At 45.8% G+C, this 10,928-nt stretch overlaps 1 long non-coding RNA gene across 3 annotated transcripts; it reads right to left on the bottom strand.

Annotated features, from left to right (window-relative positions):
• Positions 1-5,996: 5,996 nt before the first annotated feature.
• LOC127293775 (uncharacterized) lies at positions 5,997-9,225 on the bottom strand. 3 transcript variants are annotated; one of them, XR_011742771.1, is made up of 6 exons: positions 9,133-9,225; positions 8,706-8,801; positions 8,208-8,489; positions 7,101-7,251; positions 6,479-6,626; positions 5,997-6,148 (listed from the first exon to the last, which is right to left on the bottom strand). It is a non-coding gene; the product is annotated as an uncharacterized lncRNA (long non-coding RNA). The 3 variants fall into 3 exon arrangements; XR_011742772.1 differs by having other exon boundaries at positions 8,706-8,792; positions 9,133-9,204; XR_007846128.2 differs by lacking the exon at positions 8,706-8,801 and having other exon boundaries at positions 5,999-6,148; positions 9,133-9,204.
• Positions 9,226-10,928: the final 1,703 nt, after the last annotated feature.

Genomic DNA, 10,928 nt, shown 5'->3' on the forward strand with positions numbered 1-10,928 from the left:
CCGCACAAGGGCTAAGGCTTTCGCGGACATACCCTTTGGCGAGGAGATCTTGAATTTGGCGTTGGATCTCCTTTGTCTCTTCGGGGTTGGTGCGGTAGGCGGCACGGTTTGGAAGCGGAGCGCCGGGTATGAGGTCGATGCGGTGTTCGATGCCTCGAAGTGGTGGTAGTCCATGAGGAAGCTCGTCGGGGAAGACGTCTTGAAACTCCTTCAAAAGAGACAACAAAGACGAAGGAATGTTGGTTAAGTCGTTAGTCGCCGACGATGGTCCCTTGCATATGAGCACATAGTGCAATATGGTGGATGGGTTCTCTTGGAGCTCTCTCCACTCACTCTTGGTGGCTAGAAGAACACTCTTGGTCTCACTCATATATGGCTTGTGGCGCTCACTATCTTTTTGGTGGGTCGCTCCCTCTCCTCTCATCTCACTATGGTGGGTGCGGAGTTGTGCCCTCGCTAAAGCCTTCACATTATCCGCGATGATTTGGCTAGGAGTCATCGGGCGCAACTCGAACTTCTTGTCGTTGACCTTGAAGGTGTATGTGTTGGAGAGTCCATCATGTATAGCCTTCTTGTCATATTGCCAAGGGCGGCCAAGTAACATGTGGCACACCGTCATGGGTACCACGTCACACTCGATAGTGTCCTCATAAGGTCCAATCTTGAAAGTGACGGTGACGGTATGTTGTATCTTGACGTTGCCCTTGTCACTCAACCATTGGATATGGTAAGGGTGAGGATGCTTGCGGAGAGTGAGGTTGAGCTTCTCACACAACTTGGTGCTTGCAAGGTTATGGCAACTTCCACCATCTATGATGACCTTGATCGACTTGCCACCAATTCCGGCACGGGTTTGGAAGATGTTGCACCGTTGCTCTTCCATAGCATGAGGTTGCGTTGTTAGCACCTAGTGACCACAAGTGAGGGACTTGGGTCATGCTCACATAAGAGAGGATCTTCTTCACTTTCTTGCTCATAAGCTTCTTCACTCTCCACGGCGGCTTGCACAAGGGCCTCGTATTCATCTTCATCTAGCGTCTCGATGTCACCATTCTCCATAGTGATCATAACCTTGGTGTTCTTGCACTCAAACGATTTGTGACCTTGGGTGCCACACTTGAAGCAAGTGACACTAGAGGGTCCCGTGGATGCCTTAGAGGAGGCGGTGGAGGAGACCGTTTGCTTCATACGACTTTGGTTAGTCGTTTTCTTGGATGGTGTAGAGGATGCGTTGGCCTTGGCACTTGTAGTATGAGGAGTTGATGTAGTAGGAGGAGTTGATGTAGCAAGCTTGGAGGAGAAGTAGGTCTTGGCCTTGGAGTACTTGATGTCCTCAATCACTTGGCGCTCGGCCTTCGATGCTTGGTGGACCAACTCAACCATGTTGGAGTATGGTTGGAACTCGACGATCCTCTTGATGGGGTAATTGAGGCCATTGAAGAAACGAGCAATGGTTTGTTCCTCGGACTCTTGGATGTTGGCTCGCATCATAGTGAGCTCCATCTCCTTGTAGAACTCCTCAACGGTCTTGGTGCCTTGATTCAACTTTTGGAGCTTGTTGAAGAGGTCGGTCATGTAGTGCGTGGGGACAAAGCGAGCATGCATCTCTTTCTTCATTTCTTCCCAAGTGTCAATTGGAGGTTCACCCTTCTCTTCTCGAAGAGTGAGGACTTGCTCCCACCAAGTGTTGGCGTAGTCCTCGAACTCAAGAGATGCCATAGCCACCTTCTTGGCACCGGAGTAGTTGTGGATGCGGAATATCTTGTCAACCTTGAGTGCCCATGAGAGGTAGGCCTCGGCATCTTCTTCTCCCTTGAACTTTGGCATGGTGAACTTGAGTCTTCCAAACATGTTCTCTTCATCCTCTAAGTTTCTTCGACGAGGAGGGGCGCCTTCATCTCTTGCGGCTTGAGGAGGAATAGGAGGTCTTCTACGGCCAACCATAGCATTGGGTTGGCGTTGGAGGTGCACACTTGCTTCACTTGGTTCACGCTGAGGATGTGTTTGAAGATCTTGTCGTGGTTGAGGACGATGCTCAATGTTGGGTCTCTCATCTTGATCATGGTGCGGCTCTCCTCGTCCATGTTGGTCATGGCGAGGGTGGCGGCGGAGATCTCGTCGAGGTTGTTCTTGAGGACCTTGGTCTTGGTGTTGGTCGTCACGCCCATGGTGGGCATGGCGATCCGCTTGGTGACGATCTTGTTGAAGGACTTGGTCTTGTGGAGGACGCTCATGTGGGCGAGCATGGCGATGGATTTCTCCGCGCCTAGAGTTGGAGCGAGAGTCTTCATGACGAGCATGTGGGCGATGAGGTCGATGATGGTCTTCATGCCTTGAGGAAGAGCTTGAGGACGAAAGGCCACCATGAGAGTAGTAATCTTGTGGCGAGCTTGATGAAGAGGAAGTAGAGCGGTGTCGGCGATGGTGACCCAAGTTGGTGATGGCGCGCTCGAGGCTATCCATGCGCCGCTCCATGTTTGCATCATTAGCCGCCATTTGGCCATTCAAGTTGTCCGTAGCTTCACGAAGAAGAGCCAAGTCTTGGTTCACGGCGGAGAAGTTGTGAGCCACCTCATTGTATTGTTCATCGATGCGCGTCTCGAAGAGAGCTAGTTGCTCCTTGAACTCTTGTCGTTGCGTCCATAGGTTGTGTTGAGTTACCAACCTCCCGGTGTTGTGAAGGACTTCCTCATCCCTTGAGGTATCTCCGTTCCTATCCATGATGGAAAGACAAGAACTATGTTGTGTATGTTAGTGGAAGGAGACTACCTCGCACTCTTACCAAGGTAAGATAGTATTGAGGCAATCCACCAAGTCAAAAGTAAGCTCAAGTGTATCGGGACACACGCAAAACCACACGCAAAAGCTAGCAAATATGGTGTTAGGCGAGTGTTGTGGAAAGCCAAAAGACAAATCCAAGATCGAGTATGTTGTTAAAAGTGGGTGAGGTCCAAAAATCCAAATGTCAATGTGAAGATCACTATAAACACGGAAAAAGTTGTGGAACACACACACGAGATAAGCGGGGTTAGTGCAACCAAAAGTGAGCGGAAAAGTGTATGTATAAGTGCTCGGTGTCACACTAACACAAGGAGAGCCAAAGCTTCGGTTGCAAAGGAAAATACAACAAAATTCACACGCGGCCTCTCTTCTCTTATCTCTCTTTGCTTAAAAGCTTTTTCTCTTTTGTATATGGTGGCACTTGCACTCGTTTGTATCTTTGGTGGCACTTGGACACTTTTGTATGTATGGATGTATGGATGTATGGTGCTACTCTCACTCTTTTTGTGTTTTTGGGGCTTTTTCACGCACTATGTTAGCGTTAGCCTCGCTTTTGCTATCTTGCCACACGAGTGTTTGCTTGGATGCCTTACTCAACGCGACACACACACCTCACAATGCGGGGCCACGTGCAATATCTCACAACACTAGACAAGCAATGCTCGATGGGATAGATCGCAAAAGGAAGAGGGGTTACAAGGTGAAAGCTGCAAGTTATACCTGCGATGGTGGTGGTGGTGGTGGTGGTGGAGATCGCCGGAAGTCGAGCTCGAAGGAGGGGCGCGAAGATGCGCCCGGTCTGGGGCCCGGTTGGACTGGACTGATGACCGGCGGATCCGGTTGCCGCCCGGTCGACCGGGGTCTGGACCGGCTCGTCCGGTCTGGGGTCCAGTTGACCGGGTTCGAAACCGGGTTTCGCGATTTGGAGTTTTCTCTCTCCTGTTCTTCCCCAAACCAAATCGAAAAGAGCAAATCGACGGGAAAATGATGGAATTGGAGGCTGAAAGTTGGGGAAATAGTAGATCAAGCACAACAACACCAGATCCACGGACCAAAACCACTCAAAACGCAACCAAATCACAGATCGGTCAAGAGGCAATTTGGGGCTATTTTTGGGGATTTTTTTGGAAAATTTTCTAGAAACGAAATCGGGTAGGTGGAGGGTCAAATCCGCGGTAACCAAGAGCTGCTGATACCATATGATGAGGTATAAGACCCCGTGTGTGGCCCGATCTCGCGGATTGACTTCGAAACCAAGGGGAGAGATGGGAGAACGCGAGGAACACGAAGAACACGACGAACACGAGGAACTCCGAGACTCACGCACGCACACCAACCCGATACACCCGATACTTACCTCCGTGGCTCGATGGACCACGCCAATAGAATCTCCGAGGAAGAGGCACGTGACAGAATTCCCGGAGAGAGATTGGGGTTGGAGAGGAAGAGCTTGGTGAGGGAGAGAGAGTAACTTGTACTAGAATATCACTCAACAAGATCAAAGTCAACCAAGGTGCCTTGATTACAGAGGGATGATACCCAAGGGAGACTAAGCTCAAAGGTAGGTTTGAGTTCAAAACAAGTCTAAAGAGCTAAGGAGGGGTCCAGGCTACTTATATAGGCACACATGGCCAGCAAGGGCGAACAGGTACGCGAATGGATAAGTTAAGGCAGTTTGGTGGGTCATTCCCGTCAGATCCGGTTTGGGTCCGGTCTGACCGGGCAGCCCGGTCATGGGTCCGGTTGACCGGGCGCAAACCGGAAATCTGCGAAGAGTCCGGTCCTGGGTCCGGTCGTCGTCCGGTACGAGGGAGCTGGGCCGGTTTGCGCCCGGTTGACCGGGCCTGTGACCGGGGCGTCCGGTTGCGGGTTCGGTCTGACCGGGTCCTGGACCGGCCAGCGTCCGTCTCTTCCTTGGAGTGCTTCGAGCGACGTCGGCTTCGGCTTCATGATCATCTCCATGTCCAGCTGCTTCTCTCCCTCCCTTGACCTTGGCTTGTCCTCCTCTCCGGGGTCTTGATGCGCTTTGTACCTAATGACACATAGCACGTCGGCATGAGGTAGCAATCCATCCAATGGGGTACCAAGATCAAGGGTGGTGAGGAGCGAGTTCACCTCATCATGTAGAGCTTTGACTCGGGCTCGTGTCATCGGTCCACTTGGGGGACTTGTTGGTCTTGGTGTAGCGACGTCGGTGAGCGGGGCTACATCATTTAGGGCAGGAAAATAACAGCGCCCCTATTATATATATATTTTCTCACAAAGCCACTTACAACAACAACGATCATAAGATAACCGCATGGACCCCTAAAATAATTTGCGCAAGTTACTAAAATGCACCCATTGAATTTAAATAATATCTTCTGTGTCTAAGAACTGCATAATAATTATTTCAATGCAACCCAATCAAGTAATAAACACGGATCTTTAGAAGGGGAGAATGTCACTCCCCAGGATACACTTGAAAAATAAGAATATGAGAACAAGGAAGCTGCAAGCAATTGGTCAAATGGTAGGAGCCCGAGACAAGTATAATAAATTCAGTTTATGTCTAATCCAATAATCTGTGTGTCATGCAAGGCTAAGCTGTACTTTTCTGAACGTATGAACAAAAAGAGAAAATATTCAGACATGCTGTTCGAATTTGTGAAAAAAAAAATCAGTGGTAAATGATAATGATAATCCAAATACTAACCTGAACAAGATCCATTTGAATTGCAATGCAAACAACTTCCTCTTCAGGTCCTGAAACAGAGCATTCACAGTATTGGATATGACAGAAAGAAAGATAGTTAAATTAAAGAATAGAAATGCATCATACACTCTAACATTCAGATCCCACTTCAACAAATAATAAAGAGCATAGTCCATCAAGGAACTTATATTATATCCTTCTATAAGCAATAACTCTTCTCTAAATGATAATTATAAAGAACTCTCTTGAGTAAAAGGAAGTACACATAGGAAAACAAAAGCAAGTAACTGGAATGGCTACAGGCCGCGTCCGCGGCTACCAGTAACATTCACCCAATATTGCAACACCCCGAAGCGGGTGTAAATGAATCTAAAAAAAGGCCACAAGAGGAAATATATGAAATGATATATGTAATGAGACCTAACTTACCAAGTGTGCGTGTGTGTGCATAATAAAGATAACCTTCAGAATATTAGGAAGTAATTAATGTGTGCCTTTCTGCACACAGAAAATTGTGTCGCCAAGCAAATTAGTGAACCCAAGCAAAAACATGCCTTTGTCTAGCATCATTTTGACAAGTGAGAGAGCTCTTGATTGTTACATGCCCTGACCTTTCATGGAGATCCACTCGACGAATCCACATTTCTACACAACTGTGGGTGCATCAGGGTACTGAACAAAAAAAACTTCGCACGGACACGCATCTGAGAGACATGTACAGAGGACACATAGTCTTTGCAGCAACATAGTTTTTGCAGCAACTGCAGAGTGGATCGGATTAAATAGCAATGTTACATAACATCAGAAATAGAGAGAAACAATCCTACAACCACAAGACTTAAAATGAGCAGCTGGTCAAGGTAGTACTCATTGAACATTCCATCAATGTGTATACTTTAGCAAAGTAACCAATCGAAATATGGTTCGTAACATAAAATAAAATTTCAAAAGTTAGGCATCAGAAAAATCAAAGAGAAATAATTGAGATGCTCCAAAATAGACCTTCTTCAGCACCATGGACTACAGAAACAATGGACAATCTGAAACAATGGTTTTCCGCGTGCCACCTGCATCATCGGATGATAGCTCCATGAGCTAAACATTCTGCCGATTGGTCACTCGCTCCCAGTAACATAAATATTGATATCATCTGTTCCAAGAATTAGTTTCTCAATTAGTAGAGCCATATATTCCAAGGAAATCATAGTTCATTTAAAATGTTTAAGATCCAAATAAAATCGTAGAGCCTTATGTTCCAGAAACCAATGCTTTTCTTAGAAATTCAAATACCATCTTTTAGGACAAAAAGTTTAAGCGCTGAATTTTGGATTCAAGCAAGCAATATTCAATAAAACTAACCTTATAACGCCTAATGTAGGGCCTATTGTAGTTGGCAAAACCAAGTGATAACAATACATCGGCAAAAAAATATCAGTTGCCTCACATAACTTATATGCTGGAGAATCAATTTTATATCCTAACCAGTAGATACCCCACATAATTAATACAGTATGGCATTAGTTTCATTTCCTAACCCACAGATGCCTCACGTAGTTAATATGTGTCGTCACCCCTGCACCCAACATAACTAATTTGTCATAGAGCATAGGTGGATAACACTCACCGTCTAATATCGCCAAATGGAGGAACTTGTGTGGGCACTGGAATTTCCCTACATCGCCATTGAAGATCTCTGCTCTGGGAGCAGCCTCAACAACAACGTTTCTCTAGCCTTTTACCTCGCAAGCCACGGTTTTACTCCCCTTCCCAAGCCACTGCGGGAAGAAGGGTATATTTATTGAGCACATTAGGAGAGAGTGAGATGAAAATTATATAATGCATAGGACAGCCCTGAAGAACATTGTTTTGTGCGTATACTCATGTATCAGTTATCTTATATAATCAATCTTCCATTATATGAATGAATAAAAGAGACAAAAGATCAAATGTAAAGAAAAATCGTGCAAATGTTTGTACCTCAAAACATAAGTGTCCTTAGTTTTTTTGTGCTTATAATTCTTCAATACGCAATCTGCACCTCATATTCATGGCCTATTACCTAATTATAGCTAATTAAAAAGAAAGTAAAGAATGGCAATAAAAATTTCATGATGCAGACATGAAATTCCAGATTAACTTGCTGAAAAGTGAAACCTGACCTAAACATATATCCAAATTAGTAGATGAATCAGAAAGAATAAATAAACTGATGAACATTAAATGAAAAGGGAAAGGATGGGGATGAAAACATAGCCTTCCTGCACCCAAGCTGACCAAACCAACCAGCTAACGAACAACTATTTTCTCGTAGGCTAATTTTCCTACTCCCTTAATCTTCCTTATGCAGCATCATTTACGTATCAGCAATAGCTATGCGTATGTGTAAGCACGACATGATTACTCGGAACAGATTCATGAAAATGGTAAGGATCTATTTGTTTATTTTTGCAAATAGATGCTATAAGCTGCAGGAGTAAACCGCTCTCATCATACATACATGTATTCTACAAAACAGTAAGTCCAACTTAAAGGGCCCTGTCAGCCTGATCACACGTCACCATGCACGGACACAACACAAAGAATTTCATCCCTAGCAAATAGTGCAGATCATAATCTTTTTTGTCAACAGCTCCATTTCCCCGGAGTACTGAGGTGTAAAAAAAGAAAAAGTTGAATAACTTGAACAATTTGACAGCAATAACCGAGAAGGACCTAGCAATTCGAAGCTTACCTCAATCAACATTGAATCCAGTGGTGTTCATATCAGCCCACACAACATAGGCGAGCCAGGGCCAGCAATCGCAGGCATCAAAGAAAAAAAAAACGTCTGACCAGCCAACCACCGCACACCAAGAAGAGGGGCAGGCGATATAGGCGGCTCCGTGCAAGCTGGGATGGACGCGGGCTACCAGCTGCTCCTCCTGGCGAGGGCACGGCACGCAGTGGTGGCGCAAGCTGCAGGATGTACCACTCTTCCATCAAGACAACCACATGAGGCAAGGGCGGAGCAAGCCTGAAAAAAAGGAGATGCATCAATAATTTATCATTTCCTTCCTAAATCGATCACACCTTCCATCACATGCAACAATTCTTGCAATATGCAAAATTGCTTTTCTGTAGCCATTTCATTTCATCGAACTTGTTTTATGCGCAAGATCAAATGAAAATGAAGGGGAACTGGATTGAACCAGTTGTGCATCCATTACGTGGATTGGGACACATGGGCTACCTTTGTATCCACTATCTGTTCCCGGCCACATGTATTAGGTGTTCTTTATGGGCTTGCTCTTGATCAGCACAACACGCACCAGAGAAGCTGCTGCCGCTACAGCATAATTAATCATCATTGAAGGAAACCAGGACGAGTTGCACATAAAAAAGGCACATGTTGTAGCTTAGAATAGATACAGAATATTACATTGCAAGAAAACTTTTGTAGCTGTAAATAAGACAAATAGAAATTATCAACTATCTGACAAGTTCATCACTAATCAGGTTTGATTAATTAGGCATGTAGCTGACATGTCATTGGAAATCTGTACGAAAAACTAAAAAAATTTGTGGTGTATGCATATATACATATGATCTGCACTAGCATACATGATTTGGGGGATTAGAAATATAGAGAGGGGATTAGGAGAGAAGATCTTGAGCACCTGTGTTCCATATGAGATTGGACGTGGTAGTCCTTTGCCGCTGCAGGCCCAACCGCGCCCCGTCGCTGGGTCGATCTGCGAGGCGGCCATCTCCGCCGGCTGCTTGGTCTCCCCTCCATCGCGTGCGGCCGTGGTCGTCGCTGGCTGACCTCCATCGTTGGCCTCAACCTCGCCCCCCTTCTCACACAACCACTGCAAGAAACCCTAGATGTCCAGTTGCCTGCCCTCTGCTAGCCCTCCGTCGCCTGCTGGACCTCCCCCGAATCCATTTGTATCCTCCTCCGCCAGATCCGTTCCTCCCCTACACTGACTGCTCCTCTACTACCCGCCGCCGGGTGCTCCATTTCTCTGTACGCCGCCCCGCGCTCACACCATTCTCCACCGGCTGCGCTGTCCCCGCGTGCTCCAAAGGCGGCTCCCGCACGCTCGCGGCGCGCTTCACCGACGGAGCCGCTCCCGCGGAGGGGACTGGGAGGGTGCGCCGCACGGAGGGGGAGGAGAACGGGGCAGGGGCGGGGGTGCGAGGCGGCTAGGGTTTTCTTGCCCCGGGGGCTCGCTTTTATACCAGGCAGCGCTGAAATACCGAGAATACCCCTGCGGGGTGGAGATCCACTGCCCGACGCCAATGCGCACAGACGGAAATCCCAGCCACGGTCGCTGACGTGCGGGGCCAGCAAAGGTGGGGCCCACATGGCAGGCAGAGGTGGGTAACAATTGGCCATTGCATGGGGTTAGCTAGACTCTGAGCCAGGAATCAACGGCCGAGATTAGCCTGCCAGGAAGATCCGACGGTCCAGAATCGAGGTGCGCTGTGAGAGCCCCATGAGGGTGTAGCAATTATACCTTTAGATATGTATTGTATGCAAGTTTTTTTATCGGCTGGTATTTCCAAAACTTCGTCGGAAATCGGTTTTACTAGCTACAACCGATATGTTTCTACCGGACTAAATTTGCATGTATTAATATAATTTCCATAAATTTAAATAGTCCTGAGAAAGTTTGAAAGAATTTATAAATTGTTATTGAATATATCGAGCGGAATACTTGACAATATTTCCAATATTGCGAAGACCAAAAAATAACGGTGTCTAGCGATATTTTACCCTTCCAATTTTTGTTTGACTACCATAGATTTTTTTCAGCCGGAGAAAAGCTACCGCGAATTCAAAGTATAATATTCAGAAGACAGAGTATGATCCATGTCGATCTACATGTACATCTACCCGATTGGATCTCGCATCATTTTTTCACAGTGGACAAAATTTTCTGGTATTAACATAATTTTCTCGAATATAAATAATTTAAGGTAATTTTGGAAGAATTTCTGAATTTGTTTTGAATATCTTGGGCAAAATATCGGCCCGCAATTTAGGTGCCTACCAGTAATTTTACACAACCAAGAAGAAAAACCTTGACAGTTCGTAGATTTTTTTTCGCCGGAGGAAAGCTATCGCCAATTCCAAATATAATATTGAGCTAACATGGTTCAAATACATGCCAATCTACATGTACATCTACCAGATTGGATCTTCCATCAAGTGGATGGATATTAGGTAGAATAAGAACTACTACCGTCTACCCCTACAATAATTTTTTTATTCCTAAAGTTAGCTACATCATGGTGGAAATCCAAAGGTCAATGAGTGTATCATAAGTTGAATATATTGATCAATAAATATGCATATTAGAGCAAATTGGTTCAAACAAATGGGTTTCTAATTTCAGTTATAACACATATAAGGAGATACAAATGTTTATAAAACTCTAATTGTGCTCTAGGATGCAAATTAACCATA

The sequence above is a fragment of the Lolium perenne genome, chromosome 4 (assembly GCF_019359855.2).
Source record: "Lolium perenne isolate Kyuss_39 chromosome 4, Kyuss_2.0, whole genome shotgun sequence".
Classification (NCBI taxonomy): domain Eukaryota; kingdom Viridiplantae; phylum Streptophyta; class Magnoliopsida; order Poales; family Poaceae; genus Lolium; species Lolium perenne.